General features: G+C 62.0%; 1 protein-coding gene across 1 annotated transcript in view; it reads right to left on the reverse strand.

Annotated features, from left to right (window-relative positions):
- RAI1 (retinoic acid induced 1) overlaps positions 1 to 18,862 on the reverse strand; it is an 84,835-nt gene extending 65,973 nt beyond the window's left edge. Inside the window, exons 1-2 of the mRNA XM_043904058.1 lie at positions 18,709 to 18,862; positions 1,791 to 1,924 (exon numbers count right to left, since the gene is read on the reverse strand). The gene's annotated coding sequence lies outside the window, so the exon portion shown is untranslated. The remainder of the gene's footprint in view (positions 1 to 1,790; positions 1,925 to 18,708) is intronic.
- Positions 18,863 to 19,781: the final 919 nt, after the last annotated feature.

Here is a 19,781-nt window from a genome sequence, read left to right on the forward strand (position 1 = left end):
CCGGCTGCACCAGCTTTCCCAGGCTCTCCCACTGCAGCACCTTCTCTGGGCTCAGAGGGGGGTCCTGAGAAGGCACCCCTCCACCTGGTGGGAATACAGGGTGGGAACATGGTGTGAGCTCAAAGGGTCCCCACTGCAGCCTCCTGGGTGGGGGCTCACAGGGTCCGGGGAGGATTAACTCTCTCCACGCCTGGATGGAGCCACAGAACAGCCTTCCCGAGCTGCCCCCCATCTCCCCACCCCCGCCAGGAGCCCCTCTTTGAATAGAAGGATTTCCTTCACCTGCCCGGGCTGGCAGCCCTATCCCTGGGCCTGCTCCCTACCCCAGGAAGAAAATGGGGGGCCGCTCCCTGGAACGTAATGACAGATTTCCACGGGCTCTCTGCCCCCACTCCCACTCCAACTAGCCTTGGCCCTTTCCACCCCGCCCCTCCCCGCAAGGCGCAGAGGAATGGAGCACTCTGTGTGCAGAGACCCCGCTGACCCCGCGGACCCCACTCTGCGTTGAGCGCCCCCCCAGGCCTGCGGTCCCCAGAAATTCTCTGGGGTAGCACTCGCTTCGCAGTGCCCAGGCGGGAAAGGAGAAGTTCCCACCCCCTTCTCCCCGCCCCCAGCCCCTAGGGGAGGGGCGAGGGTCGGATCTCCGGGTCAAGGAGCAGCGCCTGCTGTGGACCGCAGGAGACAAACACCCCGTCACACACACACACACACACACACCACCCTCATGATCACCTCTGAAGCCCGCATTGTACGGGAGGCGGTGGGGGGGGGCGGGGGGGGGGAAGTGGCTGATGGGGGGAGGGGGGCTCGACGTGCCTGCACTCACCAGCCAATCACCAAGCCCAAGAGAGGCTGGAACCCGCGACCCCGGCCCCCGAACCCGAGCCTCGGGCCGCCAGCGTGCACCCCACCCCGCCTGACCCACCCGATGTCAACGTCTCTAACCCAAACAAGCCCCACCCCCAAGGAGTCCCCCCTCCGGCTTCCTAGAGTTAGTAGCCCCCCGAGAGACCAAGCTCCGACCTCTCCCCACAACCGCACAGGCGCGAGGTTTCATTGTCAGCCTGGCCACTGGGGCGCGCGCGAGGCGGGGGTGCCAGGGCAGGGGACTATCGCGGCCAGTGGGGAGGGGTCTCCGGGGGAAGTGTTCGGAGCCGCTCCTCCTGCCCGGTCCAGATCCGGAAGCCGCCGGGGGAGGAGGAAGGAGGGGGCGGGGAGAGCGCGACCTCGGTGCTCGCGGGCGGCGAGGCGGGGCCCAGGCGGCTGGAGTGAGCGCCCCGGGCGTCGGGGGCGTCGAGTCCCCCGGGAGGCTGCGCTCTAGGGAAGTTTCCCACCAGTGGCCCAGAGCTGAACGGGGCGCGCAGCCGACCCTCCCCGCCTGACCAGCTCCGGGGCGCAGACTGCGAACTTAAGGAAAACTCCTTCCTCCCCGCGTCCCTCCCCTCCAGTCCGCGGCCACCAGCCCCGCCATCTCAGCCCTCAGCCTTCGGCCGGTGCCACGGTCGCCAAGACCTCTCACCAGTGTGTGGTGGAGAAAAGGGGAGGGGGAAATCCCCGGCACAACCAAACTGCGGCCAAAAAAAAAAAAAAAAAGAAATTCCTTCTGAGACCGATTCCCTCAACGGGTGTGGAAAACCCCAAACAGGCAGGTCTGCAACTCCAGCCAAGACCGCCGCGCGGCGGGAGGGGTGCCGGGGGCGGGCGGAGACCCCGGCCGGCAGCCTCGGGAGCCCTAGCGCCCGGATCGTCCCCCCACCCACCAAGACACAAAGCTCCGCCGCCAACAATACCTGCGGGCTCCTCCTGGGTCTCCCGGGCGCGGGCGCTGCGCGTCTCGCCGCCTCCCTTCCCCGCGCCGCCTCTCCTCCTCTGCTCGCGCGCGCTGTCCCCTCGTCTCTTCCAGAACGCGGCGGCCGGATGAGATCTTTGGGAGAAAAAAATGTGAGCGCTCGCACGATTCCTTTCTCTCCGCCCGCCGCTCGCGGCGGCCGGGGGCTCGCTTTTTTCTCCCTCGCGCTCCCGCGCGCGCCGCGCCTCTCGCGCCCCGTGTTTCCTTCTCAGCAGCCCCTGCGAGCGCCCTCAGTAGCCATTATTCACGGGCCACCGGGGGACAGGAGGTAGAGACCGCCCCATGGCCGCATCCACTAGGCGAGCGCGATGCGGGCGCGGGGCGCGCGCGGGGAGGGGCGCGCGATGAGGGGCTTGGCTGCGCGCAGCCCGCGCCCCAGACGCGGGGGAGGGGAGGAGGCTGAGGGGGCAGGAGGGAGGGGGCGGGGGAGGACTAGGAGCTGGTGAAGGGAGCGGGAGGAGGGGGCGCCGGGGAGACGCTCCGGCGGCTCTCACCGCGGGGCTTGGGGTCACTGGCTAGGAAGCTCCGAGGCGCTTAGGGACCCGGGGCGGGCGGGGGTTGGGGGGGGTGGTAAGTGTCTTCGTGCGCGCGCCCGCGCGCGCGTCAGAGATGGAAGGGGAGGGAGGGGACGCTTTAATATTTTCCCAGTGACTTAAACGAGCCCGTGGGTGAGCTCCTGGCTGCGCGCTCGGGTCCGTGTGTGTATCAGTGTGGCTGGGTATTTCTGGTCTGCCCTCCGTGTGAATGTCACGGGGCGTGGGGGCCTGCTGCGAGCTTGTGAATGTGCTTCTGGGTCTCGGGGGAACGGAGTGATGCGGTGCCTGCGTGGGGTTGTTTGTGTGCGATTGTTTATCAAGGGCTGCGGGACTGCGCCTGTGTGGGCCGTGTCTGCGTGAGGTTGTGCGCGTATGGGATTGTGTCTGCGTGGGCCCGAGTGTGTCTGAGGGGTGTCGTGTCTCCGTGGGGGCTTGTTTGCGTGGAGCTGACGGTTGTAGGGGCGGGGGACCAGCGACGGGTTGGGGTGCTCCCGCACACGGTCTTGTGTGGGGCTAGCGGGGCAGTGTTCTGCGTGCGGGGCCGAGGCCTGGCTGGAGGAGGGGGTCCGCGTGGTGTTGGGGACTGCACCGCTGCGGAGGCACGAACAGGCCGCTCAGGGGTCCCAGCACAGCGCGGCGAGTGGTGGCGGAGGAGAGAAGGCGGAGACCCGGGGACCCGCATCCCGCCCCCCCTCCGCACCCCGCTCCAGAGACGCAGTTTAGAGATCCTGGCACTGGCCGGCCCCGCGGTCCTAGAGGCACCGGGTTTGGAGGATTCGACCGGGCCGGGGAGACGCCTACGGGTTGGGGGCAGCGGGGACCGAGGTTTGGAGATCCGCGAGCAGCCCAGAAGCGCGCGGCGAGGACTGCCCGCCGAGGCGGGTGGCGGTCCGGAGACGGTGGAGGACCAGGCCGAGACAAAGAAGCGCGGGGCCGGGGCCTCGAGGCGGGACCGTACCTCCGGTTCCCCCACGGCCGAGGGGCGGGCCCTCCTGGCCCCAGTCCTGGGCCGCCGCCGTAGCGGCCCCAGAGCCCCAGGGACGCGGAATTACGCGCCCCGGGCGGGGCCAAGGTGCGGGGCGAACGGGCGGGGTTGGGGGGAGGTTGCGCGTAGCCGGCGGGCGCCGCGCCCCGGGGCTGTGATTGAGCGCCTGGCGGCCCGCCCCTCGCTGGGCTGCTCACCGCCCACGCAGCCATTCATTCATTCATCCGTCCTCTCTCCATCCACCCACCTTCTACCCAAACACGTGTCCGGCCTGTCGTCCGTCCACCCGATTATCGCGCCAGGGATCACACTGACGCGTCAGCACTTGCTCTCTCCACTTTCCCTGCCTGCCAGCCTGTCCGTGCCACTCTCCTCGGCCCCCACCTCGCGTCCCCCCAGGCCCCTGTCCGTCTGGCAGGAGGGAGGAGCGCACTCCACGACCTCTGTCACTCGGTTTTTGCTCTTTAGTGATGGCCAGACACCTGTCCCCACCTACTAACCGCCCCTCCACTAAGGGCTCTGTACATAAGGGCTTCTCCCCGCCCTGCCGGGCCTTCGCAGAGACCTGGTGACTCCCTGGAGGGCAGGGGCAAACACCATATCACACCACTGCTGAGCGCCTCCTCAGCCCGGCCCCTCTGGGCTGGGCGGTGGGGGGCGGGGGGGGGGGGAGCAGAGAAGTGGGGGGTGGGGGTGGCCGCGGCGGGGGGTGGGGGGTGACGGGGGTGCATCAGATGGGGTTTTATGAAGGACTGCTGTGCCTCCAGGTCCTGGGCAGAGGGCTATGCAGGTCATTAGGACCCCAGTGGCTGGAACAGTCACCCTAAACCTGCCATTTGTAGGTTGTCAACTGAGGGCGAAGAAAATAAGTTCCTGGTCTCTAGCCCAGACCTCATCCATCCAAGTGGCCAGAGCAGAGCCCCTCCACGCTGTTCCTTCTGCCTGGGAATCAGCATCTAGCAGTCAGGCGTGGGAAGCACTGGCCAGGAACAGCTTCCAGCCTGCCCAGTCCCAAGGGTGGCTGCCTGGTGCCAAGAGCAGACCACTCCCAGAGACAGACCCTCTGCTGACTCCAGGCTCACCTGAATGCAGCAAAACCCACGGGTGCCAGATCCCCCAGCCGACCCTGAGAACCCCTCCTCTCCGGGCTCTAGCCCCACCCACCTCTAATATGCAGGTGCTTAGTCTCCGTCTTCAAATATCTGGCCTGGGAACCAGGGTTATTCAGTCCTGAGGCCACTGTGTGCACCATTAAACAAAAAGTCCCAGTTCCTCCTGGGACCCCCGACCCAATCTCAGCGCCACCTAACCCTCAGCCTGTCTCTGTCACACCCGGACTCAGCCACCTGAGTCCTCCAGGCAGCCCCCCAACAGGCCAGGTGGCAGGTGGGAGAAAGGGTGGTGGTGGATGCCCCCTTTCCCTAGGAGCAAGCACAGGCTCCACACACACTCACTCCCCTGCACCTTTCACCACTGTCTCATTCTCACCTCGGGGCCTTTGCACTTGCTGATCCCTGTGCCTGGAATGCTCTTCCCCACCTTCTAATGTACTGCATGTAATGTATGTATTTTGTAGGCGCTTTTGTTTGTCTGCTCACTGGCGCCTCCTCCGTCCCTGGGATGGTGCCTGGCACACATTCAATAAGTATCTGGTGACTGAACAAGCGAGCCTGATCCAGACGGCGCTTCCTCTTCTCTGAACCCAGGGCCCCTCTGGAGAACAATGGAAGGGGATGAAGAACAGTGGGGCAAGGACAGGTGGTATGACTCATCCAAGGTCACTCCAGGGCCCTTCATGGATTCTGGATTCCGAGCACGTGTCCAAGGGGTTGGGAGAAAGGAGATGGCGGAGCTGCCGCTTATCCCAACAGAGAATGGAGCCCTTTCCCAGGCAGAGGGCAGAGACGCCCCCACCTGGCCAAGGCCCTTTTACCAGTGCTGTCACGGCAGGGTTCTGCCTGTCTCTGATTGAAGCCAGGCTCAGAGCCATCAGAGGGCTTGTCAAGAACACACAGCAGGACAACTGATCCCCACCTGACTGTAAATTTCCAGACCCTGGCTCAGTGCCAGGCAAAGAGCAGGCACTCAGGATGCCCTTAGCAAAGCAATGAACAAAGCAACAGCACCAAGATTCAGACTGAGGTGTGCACGGCCCCGGACCCCTTGCTTGTTCTATCAGGCCCTACCCAGTGGGATTCGCAGGGTGGTGGCGACCGGGCCCACCACACAGTGGGTCTTCTGTTCGTTCATGCTGAGGGGAAGCTGCCTGGGTGGTTGGCTCCTTGCTCCAGCCAGGGGTCTGAGTCCATGCCCTGCCAGGTGAGTCCTGCTCCAGGCTTGGTAGGGAGATGGAACCCCGCACTTGGCTGGCGGGAGAGTCCCATGGGCCAGGGTGAACATTCACGGTCTCAGTGCAGGGAGGCTGTTTCCTGGGGTGGGGGGATGTGGTCACAGCCAGAGAGCCTGAGCCAGGATGGTGCCCATTCGCTTGCCCAGCACTGTCTGAAGAGCCACCTTCCTGCAGACCCTGTGTCCAGGTGCTGTTCAGGGTGAAATAATAAATAGGGGCCAAGGAAGGGGGCCCAGGCAGACCATACAGTCAGGGGGGCTGCCAGATGCTGGGCTCACTGACAGGCCACCAGGGAAGGGGTTAGCTAGGGCCCACCATCCTGGTGGGCAAGAGAGGCAGAGAAGAGGGACACAGACTCCAGCCATCAGGCCCGGCAGGTGCTACCAAGACCCAGACATCTCGTTCAAGCTCAGCCCTGGTGCGGTGACACCCAGGCCTACTGGGCTTGGAGGGCTGTGGCTCGCAGAGGAAAGGACGCAGCACTGGACACCTGGTCTGCAGGTGCGCAGGCCTCGGGTCAGAGGTGCGCCAGCAATTTCAAGTTTCCATCCTGTCCTCAGCTCGGCCACCCTCCCCATTTCAGAGTCGGATCTCTGAGGGCCACATGGCGGACTGGCCCCAGGCACCCAACCACTTGGGCAGTATTTATGGAGTACCTCCTATGTTCCAGGGACCGTTCTACGTGTGAGGAGTCAGAGCAAGGAGCAAGACAGAGCTGCCCCTTCTTCCTTGTCGGGACACAGTGTCGTCCATGACACATAGGTGAGGTGTGCTGTGACAAATAAATAAAGGAGAGCTTCCCAGGTCACGAAGTGGTAAAGAACCTGCCTGCCAGTGCAGGAGACATAAGAGATTCAGATTTGATCCCTGGGTCAGGAAGATCCCCTGGAGGAGGGCGTGGAAGCCCACTCCAGTATTCCTGCCTGGAGAATCCCATAGACAGAGGAGTCTGGTGGGCTACAGTCTGTGGGATCACGGAGAGTCGGACACAACTGAGTAACTAAGCATGAGCATGGGGCTGGAAATATGGGGGTGGGGGAGCTGTCTTCCAGTCGACGGCCAGGAACAGGCACTTGAAACAGGTGAGAACAGACCTGAAAGACGAAGGCAGGAGGCAGGCAGCTACCTGGGGGCAGAGCTGCCTAGACGGAGGGGATGGCACAGGTGGAGGCCCAGAGGCTGAGGCAGGGCGAGAACCCTCATGCAGCCGTCAAGGTTGGAGTACAGGAACCAAGGGGCACGTGGGAGGAGACGGGGACACAGAAGTGACAGGAGCCACCCACAGGCCCTTGTGCATATCTGTGAGGCCCCCAGGTCTCACGAGGCGACAGATGAAGTATCTCTGGAACAGGCCTCACAGGGGTGGCGCCTCACAGTGTGGGGCCTGGCCAGGGTGGGGGCTCAGAGAGCCGACAGGGCATCCAGTTCTGGGTTTACTTTGAAGGAGGGGCTGAGCATTAGCTGTTATGGGCAGCCAGGTGGGCACGTGGAGTGGGCTCTCCCATGGGTGGACCATTCTCCCACCCCTGTGACTATCAGTGACCCTCCTGTCCATCTGTCAGCTTAGCCAGCCTTACTTTTAGTGGATGTGCTGGAAGCCTGCCTGATCTGCCAAGTGGCATCCACGCTGAGCCTCAGTTTCCCTTTTTCATGCATCTGTGGGGCAGGCCCACAGCCCTGGGGGCTGGCTGGGCGGGGGTCTGCTCACCTTGTTTGCTGAATGTCAGGCCAAAGACCAGTCCCCCCTCCCCCCGCCCCCGATCTGTAAGGGCTTCCCTCATAGCTCAGCTGGTAAAGAATCTGCCTGCAATGCAGGATGACCCTGGTTCGATTCCTGGGTTGGGAAGATCCCTTGGAGAAGGGATAGGCTACCCACTCCAGTATTCTTGGGCTTCCCTTGTGGCTCAACTGATAAAAAAATCCACCTGCAATGCAGGAGACCTGGGTTAGATCCTGGGTTGGGAAGATCCCCTGGAGAAGGGAAAGGCTACCTACTCCAGTATTCTGGCCTGGAGAATTCCAGGACTGTATAGCCCATGGGGTTGCAAAGAGTCAGACACAACTGAGTGACTTTCACTTTCACTTCGTTCTGTACAACCTTTGATCTCTGCTGGCTGGGGCTTTCTCTGCCATCTGTCTGTTTGTCCATCCTTCCTTTCTAGACTAGAGCCCACCAGATGAGGTCGTATAGCTTTTGACTCAGACAGGGCAGACCCACCTGCTGCGGAATCTGTTCCCTGGGCATGGGACCCAATCGGGAGGCCCCTGACCTCTCTCTCACACACACACCCCCACTGGTAGACCCCCAACCTCCCTCTGCTGGGGAGTCCCGGCTAGCACACCTGAAGCACCCCACCCCCAGCGTCCTCTCTCAGCGTCCAGAGCACCTGAGATGCTGAACCATCTCGCTGAGCTTGGAGACCGCATGGCCCTGCCTTCTGAGGGCAGAGGCTGGTGCTTGCGGACAGGGCTCAGTGGGAGAATGAATAGGAAAGAGGGAAGACAGACAGACATTTGGGAAGCGTGGATGAAGCACAGAGGGTGGCAGAAGGAGTGAGGGTGAGAGACGGGGGCAGAGTGGAGGGCAGTGGGCACGGGGAGAAGGGAGGCTGGAGGAGAGGGCGAACAGGGGTCTCCAGGCCCCCTCCCGCTCTGCATTCTCTGGAGACGGCACTCTTGGCTCCTGACTACGACCACGGTCACCTGCCCCTAGTGCTTCTGGCCTGGCTGGGGTCCCGACTTGGTCCTGGGAGCAGCTCCTTGCAGCCTCATGCCTGCCTGGTACCCAGCGGGGCTCAGCGAGAGGCAGGGGCAGCGGTGTGGCCGAGGCCTCCCAGTCCTCTGCACCAGTGCAGACGGAGTCCTGGCCCCAGACAGACTGACCCCTGACCCCCATCACAGTGCCAGCACCCCCACCCAACCCCAGCCACAGACTGACCATGGATGGACTTCTGACTCCAGCCACAGTCTCAAGCCACAGACTGACCTCTGACCCCACTCCAGCCTGAACCGTGATGCTGGCAGAGGCAAACCATAGTGACCAACCCATGGACACATTCCTCCAGGAACTATGTGGGAGGAAGGGCAAAGGCCCACTTCAGGGTCACTCACCACCCAGGTAAGAAGCACCATCAACTCGAGTGGCCCCCCCACTAAGGCCCCAGACCTGCCCGGGCCAGTGAGTGCAGGCTGGACCCACACACATAACCAGGCCCGGGGCACAGCCCCAACACAGTCCTACAGACATGCAAAGACACACATGGGTACTAACACACGGACGTGTGTACACAGACTGTCCCTGCCCCCCGCCCCTCTCGCTGGGCCACACAGCCCTCCTGCCTAGGCCCGGGGGCTCCCCAGACAGCCCCCACTTTTTCACGACCCCTCCCTGGGCTGCAGCGGCTTCCTCTGCCAGCTGGGGTGGGAGCCCAGCAAGAGGGCGAGCGTCACAACCTCCCTCAGACACCCCACTTCTAGGAGAGAGACTGCCCACATCACACAGTAGATCCTGGCCATCGAGACCTGCACACACACACTCCCCTGATCAGACACACACATGCACTGTATGCAGGCAAGGAGACACACACGAAGCATGTACACTTGTGCAAGGGGCCCAGAGCAAGGACACGCAGAGCCTCCTCTGTGCAGGCAATGCGCACACACACTCCCACACCCGCCTGACTCACCCATCCCCTACCCCACGCACACAGGTGTCTCCACCTCTGGTGGCTCACGTGACCCCTCCAGCCCCTTCCTAGCTCAGCTCAGGGCTCCTGGGGCCTCTGCTCTCCCTCTCAAACCCTCCTGTCCGTGCCCACCTAGACCAGGCCGGCGGTGGCATGTCCTTACTGGGGGCTGAGGTCGCACCCTCCCACATACCCTGAACCAGAAACAGCACCGCCCCTGCTGACCCCCGGGAGCAAGTCCGGCTCTGCCGCATGCTGGCTGTGTGTCCCTGGGCAGCCCCACACCCTCTCTGAGCCTGGTTTCCACAGCTGAGAAAGAGGGGTGATGCTCCTTCTCGCAGGTGGCAGTGGTGGGATGCAGGGGTGGGGGCACGGGCTGGACAGCAGGCTGCTAATACCTCTCTCCCTAAACTGAGCACAAAGCTCAGTCTGCGGCCCGGACAATCGTCCCCGACCCCGCGCAAGGCCCAGGCAGCAGCTGCAGCAGACGCGAGGACCAGCCGGCCCCTCCCACAGGCTAACGGAGCCCAGAGAGTCAAAGCAGCCACCGTGGAGGGCCGAGTGCTGCTCAGCCTCCAACATGGTCCCATGCACCCCCAGGACATGTGGCAAGAGACCACCGGCTGCTTCCCCTCGCGTTCCTCAGCCTGTTTTTTCATCTCTCAAAAGGGAGAGCAGCAGGGCCCGGTTGTGCCAGCTAACGGAAATGAGTGTGTGGAAGTCGCCGGGGGATCTGTCTGCTTGATCTCTGGGGATGGTTACCCCTTCTGGTCAATGGAGAGAGCTGAGTTTTCAGTCTCTGGGATGAGGATCAAAGTCCACTTTCACAGCGAGAGTCAAATGCTGCATTTGCACACCCTACTCAGCTACCTGCTGGGGCAGAGGCCCCTCAGCCCCGCTTCACCCCAGAACCTCACAGCCCCCAGCAGCCCAGGGGCTGGGGGCCCCTGCGCCACAGACCCAGAAACGGGGGCTCAGAGAGGGAGCTGAGGGGGAGGAGAAGCAACAGGAGGACAGCGTCCCCTCCATATAAGGAAGAGTCTGTTCACAGGCAGAGCTGCTCAGGAACGGAATGGGCCGCCTCGGGAGGTTGGGGAGCCGCCTGTGGCTGACAGCATGCAAGCAGAAGGGGGTCTCCAGGCAGGGACACCAGGCAGGCCAGGGGAGAGCTGCGGGCATATCCAGTCCTGTGACTTGACCAAGGCCACGTGAGCAGGCATGGAATTCCAGAAGCCCAGAGCAGCCATGTGAAAGCCCGCAGAACTATAGACGGCGCCGAATGGGCCGGAGAAAGGCAGCCGGCGGCCCTCCATCAATTCCTAACCCCCACCACCGAGCACTTAGTTTTCAGAGGGAAATTCCTAGTTTTAATTTAGAAGTTGTATATGAAAGTAGAAAGGAAAAAAAAATCCAGGGTTCCCCTCACCCTGGGACAATTACCACTAAGTTAGTTTTGCTTAGAAGTCCTGACGGGTTCTAAAGTTTTAAAACTTGAGGTAGAATCCACATACTGTAAAATTCACCTGGTCAAAGCAGTTTTTGGTGTCTGCACACAGTCCTGCAACCATCACCACCATTTCCAGGACATTTTCATCAGAAGGAAAGCAGCCCCCAACCCCGCAGCAATCATCCCCTTCTCCCCAGCACCACAGTCCCCGACAGCCACTCATCGGCTCTCTGTCTTTAGGGGCCACGGCGTCCCCTCCTCCAGCCTCCCAGTGCCCACCCTGCCCCCTCCAGCCCTCCATCAGCCAAGGGATCCACTGAGACTCAAGTCGGATCCCGTCCCACCCTCCCTCAGAACCATCAGGGGCTCCCAGTCCTGTGCGATCCAGCCTCCTCTGTCTCAGCCACACTGGCCTCTGTCAACAAGGTCCCACCTAGAATCTGCATCTCCTGGTCTCTGCTTTCCCCACCTCTCCCAGTAGCTCTGCCTCTGCCTCCTCTCCTTGACCAGGACATACCGCCTGACATTCCTTCTGTCCCACCTTTTCCACTAAAATGGCAGCTTGCACCTAGCACAGAGTCAGAGGTCAGTGAATATTTGGATTGTTTCCAGTAAAACAGGCACATGCTAAGCCCACACACCCACAGGGCACTTGGATGAACTGGCAGTGTCTCTGCTGGTGGGCATGCCCAGTACAGACCATGCAGTGCCCCTCCTAACCCTGCCGGGGGTTCTCCTGACACCTCGGATCTGGTCACCCAGCCCGCGGGGCCTCTGGACGTGCAGCCTGGTCCCTTCCCAGGCCCCCAGAGCCCCCGCCACGTTGGTGGCTGCTGTGCCCTGTGCCTGCTCTTGCAGCCCTGCTAAAGGGGTCCACCTGACCTGCCTGCTCGGGTCCCCCCACACACCCCCTCTGACAGAGCCGGGGGCACCCTGTCCACCTGGCCTCCCCTGGCCTCCGCCACGCCCAGCACAGTAGGGCTCCTTAGGAGGCAGGCTTCCTGCCCCGAGGGTTCTGCTATGACGTGTGGGCGAGAAGGGTCTGGCTGGGGTCATGCTCAGCACCCACACTTGTCAACCACCTACTGGGCGCCGGCGAGAGGCACAGCGATGGAAAACTCGGGGTTGGCGCCTGGGGGGTGGGGGGGTCAGATCTAGAAAGAGGTGGAAGGGCTGGAGCCCAGAGGTGCTACTGTCGTTGGGCCCACATGTGTGTGTGTGCGTGCATGTGTGTGCCTCTGTGTGTGCTGCATGCGTGCGTGCCAGTGCGTGCGTGTGCACACATGTGCGTGTTCACACGCATGACAGCAGGCTCCATGGTGGGCAGCGCCTGGAGCTCTCCCAGGGCCTTGGTCTCCCCACCTGCACACAGGGCCCCCCTGACTGCCAGCCTCCCTGGCCCCCCAGCTCAGTCCGCCTCCCCATCCTGGAGAGGTTTCCGGTACTGCAGCCCTGCCTCCTCATCCATCAGGATTTTGCTGCATTCCTGTGAGTCATTCTCCAAACAAACCGTGCGAGGGAGAGAAGGGAGAGCAGCAGAGGGGAGGGGAGGGGAGGGGAGGGGAGGGGAGGAAGGGGAGGCTCCGCTCTGCTCGGCTCCTTGGGAACCCAACCCCCCCTCCTCCCTCCCACCTGCTGCCCCTCCACACCCCTACCATGCACAGATGGGGCCCCCAGAGCTCTGATGTAAGTCTGGTCAGCTGTGCCATGGACTTGCTGTGTGACCTTCGGCAAGGCACTTGCCTTCTCTGAGCGGTTGGAGAAAATGGCCCTGAAGGTCCTATCTAAGAATGCACAGGCTTCCCAGGGGGCTGTCTCAAAGGAGGCGGGGTGTGGGGGAGGTGTGCCCAGCTCCCTGAAGCAGCCTCTCCCCACTTCCTTGTCTGTCTCCCCACCTCCGAGGTGAGGGGGGGCAAGTCCTCGGTAGGCACAGGTGCTGCTGGGCAGGTGCCAAGGTGAGGGCGGAGCAGCCCGTGCCAGTCACAAGGCCTAGGCCTGTCGCGCCAGACATGGGGCCAGTGGGGCCTACAGCAAAGGGCCCATCTCTTGCACTGAGGGTGCTGGGCAGGTCTTCCCCACGGGCCAGGCGTGAGGGGGTCTCCCAGCAGAGCCCAGATCTGGGGAGGGGGTGATGAGACACAGCCAAAGCCAGGAGGAAGAATCCCCACAGCAGCGGCTGGGAGCAAGCCTCTGGCTGTACATATGTGTGCATACGTGTCTGTGGGCAGAGCAGCACCCACAGGAGCCAGGGGCTGCTCCTCAGTGACCAGCCTGTTTGAGTTTTTTTCACCGCGGCCGCCAGGCCTGACTGGGCTCTAGGGGCCACAGAGCCCAGCGAGTGTGCGCGTGATTGTGAGGCCAAGGCCAGCTGCATGTCTGCACACAAGGCCCTGCAGGATGTGGGAGGGGTGTGAGTGCCCATGAGCTTGACCAGTGGCAGGGGGCAGCTGGCATCCAGGGGAGTGAGGGCTGGAGGGCTTTCTCCTGAAACACCCAGTCTTGGAACTGCCTCTTCAGGCTACCACCCACTGGCTCCAGGATAAGCAGATCCCCTCCCCAGGAGCTGCAGCCGCACATATGCCCCAGGCCCAGGGCTGGTACCCAGGGGCCCCTGAGACTGCGCGCAAAGCTGCAGGCTGTGTGCCCGGGCACCCCACGGACACGCCACTCTGGACCCGGTACCAGGGTTCAAGGAACCAGAACAGGGACCTGCCTTCCCAAAGTCCAGCTGGTCCTCGGTCAGGCCTGGAGGCCACAGCCTGGTCCACAGTGGGGAAGGCAGGCACGGAGAGTGGGTGCACACCCAGGGCTGCACAGAATGAAGCTGGGGGGCAGCCGGGGTGCTCGGCCGCTGCTCCAGGCTGGGAAAGGGGGCAGCGGCAGAGGGTCAGCTTACAGGTGCAGTGGAACAGGGGTAACGGGAGCCGGAGGCCAAGAGGCCCGCAGGAGGAAGTGGGGGCCACGGTGGCTGGGGGTGGAGAAGGGGCATTTCTGAGGGAGTGGGAGAGGCTGAAGCAGAGGCGCTGAGAGGGGCGGCGGGGAGGTGGGGGGTGTGCTCCCAGCTCTGCTCCACCCAGGCTGGGACGGGACCGTCCTCAGGTGGAGGCCAAGGGCGGGCACTGCGGAGTCCCCAGGCTGCTGCCAGAGCACAGGGGAAACCCCAGGTTGCAGCCCCACCCCTGCTGCGAGCCCCTTCTCCCTGGATCTGTCTCCCCTCCTATAAAAGGGGCAGCCCAGCCCAGCCCATCTCGGAGTGCTCCCCCCGTGCCTGGAGCTGGGGGCAGGGGCCCCGGGCTCACCCCCACCGCCCGCAGTTGCAAGGTCGGGACACTGTGGGCGCTTCTGCCAGGACTGAAGGATTTGAGACAGCACAGGCTCGGGTGAGTGGGCTGGCACCCAGCCCGGGGCAGGGGCCGGTTTCCAGGCTCTGGGCCATCACCCTGTGTCCCTCACCATGTCTGGAATCCCTGGTCCCTAAAAGGGAGTGTGGTAGAGACAGCCACTCCTGAAAGAGAGGGACGTGGGGACACAGAATCTGAGTCTCAAGCGTGACAAACAGTGATCTGCTGGGGACGTCACAGCAGGTGAGCAGGACATGGGAGACCATGACCGCCCCCTCTGCCACAGACCCACCCAGGAGCACTGAGATCTCGGTTCTGCCTGATCTGCAGCCTCACTGGGGAGGGAGAGCGGCCGGAGGGGCAGGCAGGAGGACACGGGAGCCTAGCCCTGCAATCTGGGCTGTGAGGACTCACAGTCATCAGGGGGTCTCCTCCCGGAGAGGCCAGACCCACCCCTGCTGCCTCCCCGGGTCAGGCACGCTTGGAGAGGATGCAGACCCACAGGCTGAGGGGCCCAGGGGTCAAAGGGAGCAGAGAGGAGGGTGTAGGGAAGCTGGAGGGGGGTGAGGCCTGGGAGGGCAGGGTCCCTGCTGGGGGATGGGGTGGCTGCAGGGCCTGAGGGCTTTAGGAACCTTCTCTTGCTGACCCCTCCAGTCCCCAGGGAGCCTGTGAGCCCAGGGCTGCTCTTGGGGTGAAAGCCAAAGTCCAGCCAGGGTCTGGAGGCCGTTCCCAAGTCCAGACCCCCCGCCCCCACACTCCACCCCAGTCACACTGGCCCCTTTGTTTGTGCAACACATGAAACACGTTCCTGCCTCAGGGCCTTTGCTTGGCCGTTGCCCCAGACGTCTCCCCAGGCCCACCGACCTCCCTCAAGTGACCTGCTCAGTGAGACCTTCCCTGACGCCTGAATTTAAAACTGGAAACACCTCCCCAATCCTGAGCCCCTACTCTGCACTGTTTTTTTCCCTCACTGCATCTATCACCTTCTGACATCCTCCGTGGTACCATCTCCCCCTAGAACAGACATTCCAGCAGGGCAGGACCCCCACTCTGTTTCCCAGCGTGCACCCAGAGTGGCACCTGGCACAGGGCAGGGCTCAGTCGCTCAGTCATATCCAACTTTGCCACCCCATGGACTGTGGCCCGCCAGACTCCTCTGTCCTTGGGGATTCTCTAGGCAAGAATACTGGAGTGGCTTGCCTTTCCCCACTCCAGGGGATCTTCCCAACCCAGGGATCGAACCCAGGTCTCCCGCGTTGCAGGTGGATTCTTTACTATCTGAGCCACAGGGAAGCCCCAGGAAATACATGGAACTGGTAGAACACCTGCTCTCTGGGAGAGGAAAGCCTCTGCTCCAAACCTTTATGACGCTCCCCCTGCCGGAGGACCAATCAGTTTTCTCCCGAGACGGCCCAGGGAAGACAAGTGCTGCCCTCCCAGCCCAGGCCCGTCCGCAAACCAGTGGTCAGATCGGGGCCTGGGAGGGTGGTTGCCCTTTCCCTTCAGTCCACTGACGAACCTGCATCCTGGACGTCACCCCTGGACGTTGCTCAGGCCCTGACCACAATGGTCCCCCAACCTTCCCTGTCCCTGTGCAGGGTGTCCCCACCCATGCTCTGCGTCCCCAGGACCCACTGGCCACTCCCCTGGCTCTGCCTTTCTTCTTCAGACCCCGTCTGGCCCCTGCCCACCTGGGTCCTCCATCCAGCCTCCTACCTGGTCTCCCTCTCCAAGAGCTGGTCTTCTGTTTCACCCATGATTCAGTCTTGTCTTTCAGCCAAAGGCCAAAGTCTCCTCCAGCCTGGCCATGACCTGGCCCCAGCCCTGCTGGCCACACCCAACTGCCCAGGTCTCTTGCCACCTCTCAGCCTTTTCTGGGGCAGAACCCGCTGCCTGACTCTGAGAGTCTGGTGACCACCACCCTTTCAGGGCCCCTACTCCACCCACCCCTCACTGTCGCTCCACACAACGATCTCCAGCTCCCCAGCGTCCTGTGGGCTCCCTTGAGCCAGTGGACAGGTGCTCAAGGGACACTGCTGAATGAATGACTGAAATGACTAGTGAGAAGGTGAACAGATGAGGCTGTGAGTGGACAGACTCCAGGAACAGGTCAGCGACAACGTTCTTCTCTGCCTGATCTCCTCCACAGCTCACGGTCTCCCACACGGACCTGGCAGGGATCAGACCTGAACACGACGCTGACAACGCCCACCATGCAGCAGTCTGGGTGGGCTAGGCTATGCTGCTGTAACAAAGCCCCCAGACCTCAAGGGCCCAAAACAACAAAGGTTTATTTCTCGTCCACGCCACAAGTCCAGTGGGGTGGCAGGGAGGCTCCTGCTCCCCAAGGCGTCACCTCTGGACCAAGAAAGAGGCCTGGGAGGTGGCCCTGGCAGCAACACACCCGGGCATAGAAGGACGCACGAGTCAGAACCAGTCACGTGACCCCCAACCCAACCACAAGACGTCTAGCCACAAGCTCATCCTACTGTGGACGCCAGAGGATGGGAAACCAGGGTTTAAGGCCAAAAGCTGGAATGACACCTCTGATGACACCACCATCAACATGAACAGCAGAGGCCACTCACCCAGGACTTCCTGTGCCCTGAGTGCTGGGCTGAGGCCTGAAGTGCAAGTTCCCTTAACGCTCACAGTGCTATTCTGAAGCGGGCGCAGTGAACAGCCCCTTTTCCAGATGAGACGAGAGGACGGAAGCCCAGAGAGTGAAGTGACCCTCTGAGATCACATGGCTTGGACACTGAGGTCCCTGCATGGACCCTGCACGGATCACATGCAGACCCTGAGGTCAGAACTCACTTCGGTGATTCTGGACCCTCACAAACCCCACTGAGGCCCCTCCGCTGGGCACAGGCCTCAGCTTCCTCTGCCGAGGCTGGTCAGGGGCAAGGACTACCCTGCTTTGATGACTGTCCCCAGCACAAAGAGCCTCCTCACCCTGCCGCATCCCAGCCCCAGACACCCCTGACATGGGCCCCAAATCTCATGAGGAACAGAGACCATGAGAGAGGGGTGGGCAGGCCAAGGTCACCCTGTGGGGCTCCACATGGCCGAGACGAGGCCACAAGGCCCTGTCCACCACAGCCTGACTGTCCCAATGCCTCAGCACCCACAGCCTCAGCCAGGGACCCCCCAGAAGTGACGGTGGTGACATACACTCCACCTTCCTGCCGGCAGGTCCACTGAGGGAGTGTCCGCAGTCCCGGGCTGGTGAGCCTGTGGCCCTGACTGCCTGGGCCACGCTCTTGAGGAGCTGGGCTGAGCGGCTGGCACCTGCTCCCAGAGACAGTCCCATCGGGGAGGCCAGAAAGGGATGGAAATGGTGCCACCTTCCAGGACTTCTGAAAACAAGGTTGGGGGGCCTTCGGAGAAGCCACACTGCAGGGGGGATTGTGCAGAGCAGTGAAAAACAGGAGAAAAGGGGACAGTGGGGTTGAGGGCAGACCCACCTGGAGCCAGACCCCACCTCACTCTGACCTGAGTGTCCCCCACCCCCGAGCCTCTGTCTCCTCATCTGTAAATGAGGTGAGAGTGATACCTGACACCAACTCTGGGCTCTTACGGTTATTACTGTACTGGTTTTGCCCTCTCCCCCCACCAACCTGAGCCCCAGATCACAATTCATCCTCTTCCTGGGCCTTGGGGCCCCATCCCAGGAAGCTTAAGGGTACAGACTCTCACTGTGGCTGCCAGGAGAATGCTCTCCTGTCACCTGCTCCCTCCCAAAGTTTCCGTGCCCAGGAACAGCAAGCAGTGCCCCTCAGCCCAGCCTCCAAGGGTGGCTGTCCTCCTCAAGACTGGAGTTTCCCAGTACCCTGACCGACTAACCACCCCCACCCCTCGTTGCCGGGGTGGGGGCGGGGGAGAGGTGGGAGGGAGGCAGAACCTTTCACTGCCTGGGAAGCTCACACTCGCCCCCTGTTGTAGGCCTCAGCATCCATGCAGCATCTGGTAAGTGCATCCACCTTGAGAGAGAACTGCAAACGGCATGGCCCCCTCCCCAGGCCCGTGGGAACATACACAGGCTTGAAGGGGCACGACCCACCCCCAGGTGAGTGACTCCAGCCGCTGCATCACCCCGCAGCGCCTCTGATCTGCACCGTGAGATGGGGCAGGGTCCCCCTTGTGGGTGGCGCCAAGGGCTTCCCAGAGAGCCTGGCACACAGCAGGTGCTCAACCACGTGAGCCTCACTCCCCCAGACAGGCCAGAGCAGAGCCTGGAGACCATCCCCCAGCTTCCCGCCACCTCATTAACCAGAGGGGACTGTCCTTCCAGCTGGGCTACCACCTGACACCCCTGGCAGTCTACCTGCTCACCTCCGTCCTGTCTGCAAGGACGTCTGGGCCGGAGAGGGCGGGCTGCAGGCCAGGCGTGCTGGGACCCCAGGCAACCAGCAGAGGCCCGCCCAGCAGGCCCAACTGCCACTGAGCCCCACCAGGTCCCTGCCAACCCCTCACCCCCAACCTGCCCGCACACAGTCGCCCACAGTACACACCGAGGGCTGTGCTGCTGGAAGGGAAGCAGGCTGAGGCCAGGCTGTGTCCTGAGATGAGATGGTCAGGGCTCAGTTCACTTCAGTTCAGTCGCTCAGTCCTGTTCGACTCTGCGACCCCATGGCCTGTAGCACACCAGGACTCCCTGTCCCTCAACAACTCCCAGAGTCTGCTCAAACTCATGTCCATCAAGTCAGTGATGCTATTCAACCATCTCATCCTCTATCGTCCTGTTCTCCTCCCACCTTCAGTTTTTCCCAGCATCAGGGTCTTTTCCAATGAGTCCATTTTTCACATCATGTAGCCAAAGTATTGGAACTGCAGCTTCAGCATTAGTCCTTCCAATGAATATTCAGGACTGATCTCCTTTAGGATGGACTGGTTGGATCTCCTTGCAGTCCAAGGGACTCTCAAGAGTCTTCTCCGACATCACAGTTCAAAAGCATCAATTCTTCAGTGCTTAGCTTTCTTTATGGTCCAACTCTCACATCCATACATGACTACTGATAAACCATAGTTTTGACTAGATGGACCTTTGTCGGCAAAGTAACATCTCTGCTTTTTAATAAGCTGTCTAGGTTGGTCATAGCTTTTCTTCCAAGGAGCAAGCGTCTTTTTAATTTCATGGCTGTAGTCACCATCTGCAGTGATCTTGAAGCCCAAGAAAATAAAGCCTGTCACTGTTTCCATTGTTTCACCATCTATTTGCCATGAAGTGATGGGACCGGATGCCATGAGCTTAGTTTTTTGAATGCTGAGTTTTAAACCAGCATTTTCACTCTTGGGTCAGAGTTCAGAGGGACGAATCCAGCCTCCAGGAGGCAAGGAGCCACTGCAGTGTGGGCTGGCCAATGGACCTCTGCCCCCACTTCCATCCGTCTGTGAGTTCATGCAGTTGTCCCTCCCCTCCGCCTCCCAGGCCTTTGCTCCAACTCCCCGCTGCCTGGAAGTCCATGCCAGCCACTTTGAGGAGCTCATGCCCTCTCTTGACCTTCCCAGGCTGGGCTCAGAGATGCTCCCTGCTTCCTCTGAATTGTTCTTCTCTCACTGGAGCATAGGGATCCAGCAGGGGTCT

Source organism: Cervus elaphus, chromosome 5 (assembly GCF_910594005.1).
Source record: "Cervus elaphus chromosome 5, mCerEla1.1, whole genome shotgun sequence".
Lineage (NCBI taxonomy): Eukaryota > Metazoa > Chordata > Mammalia > Artiodactyla > Cervidae > Cervus > Cervus elaphus.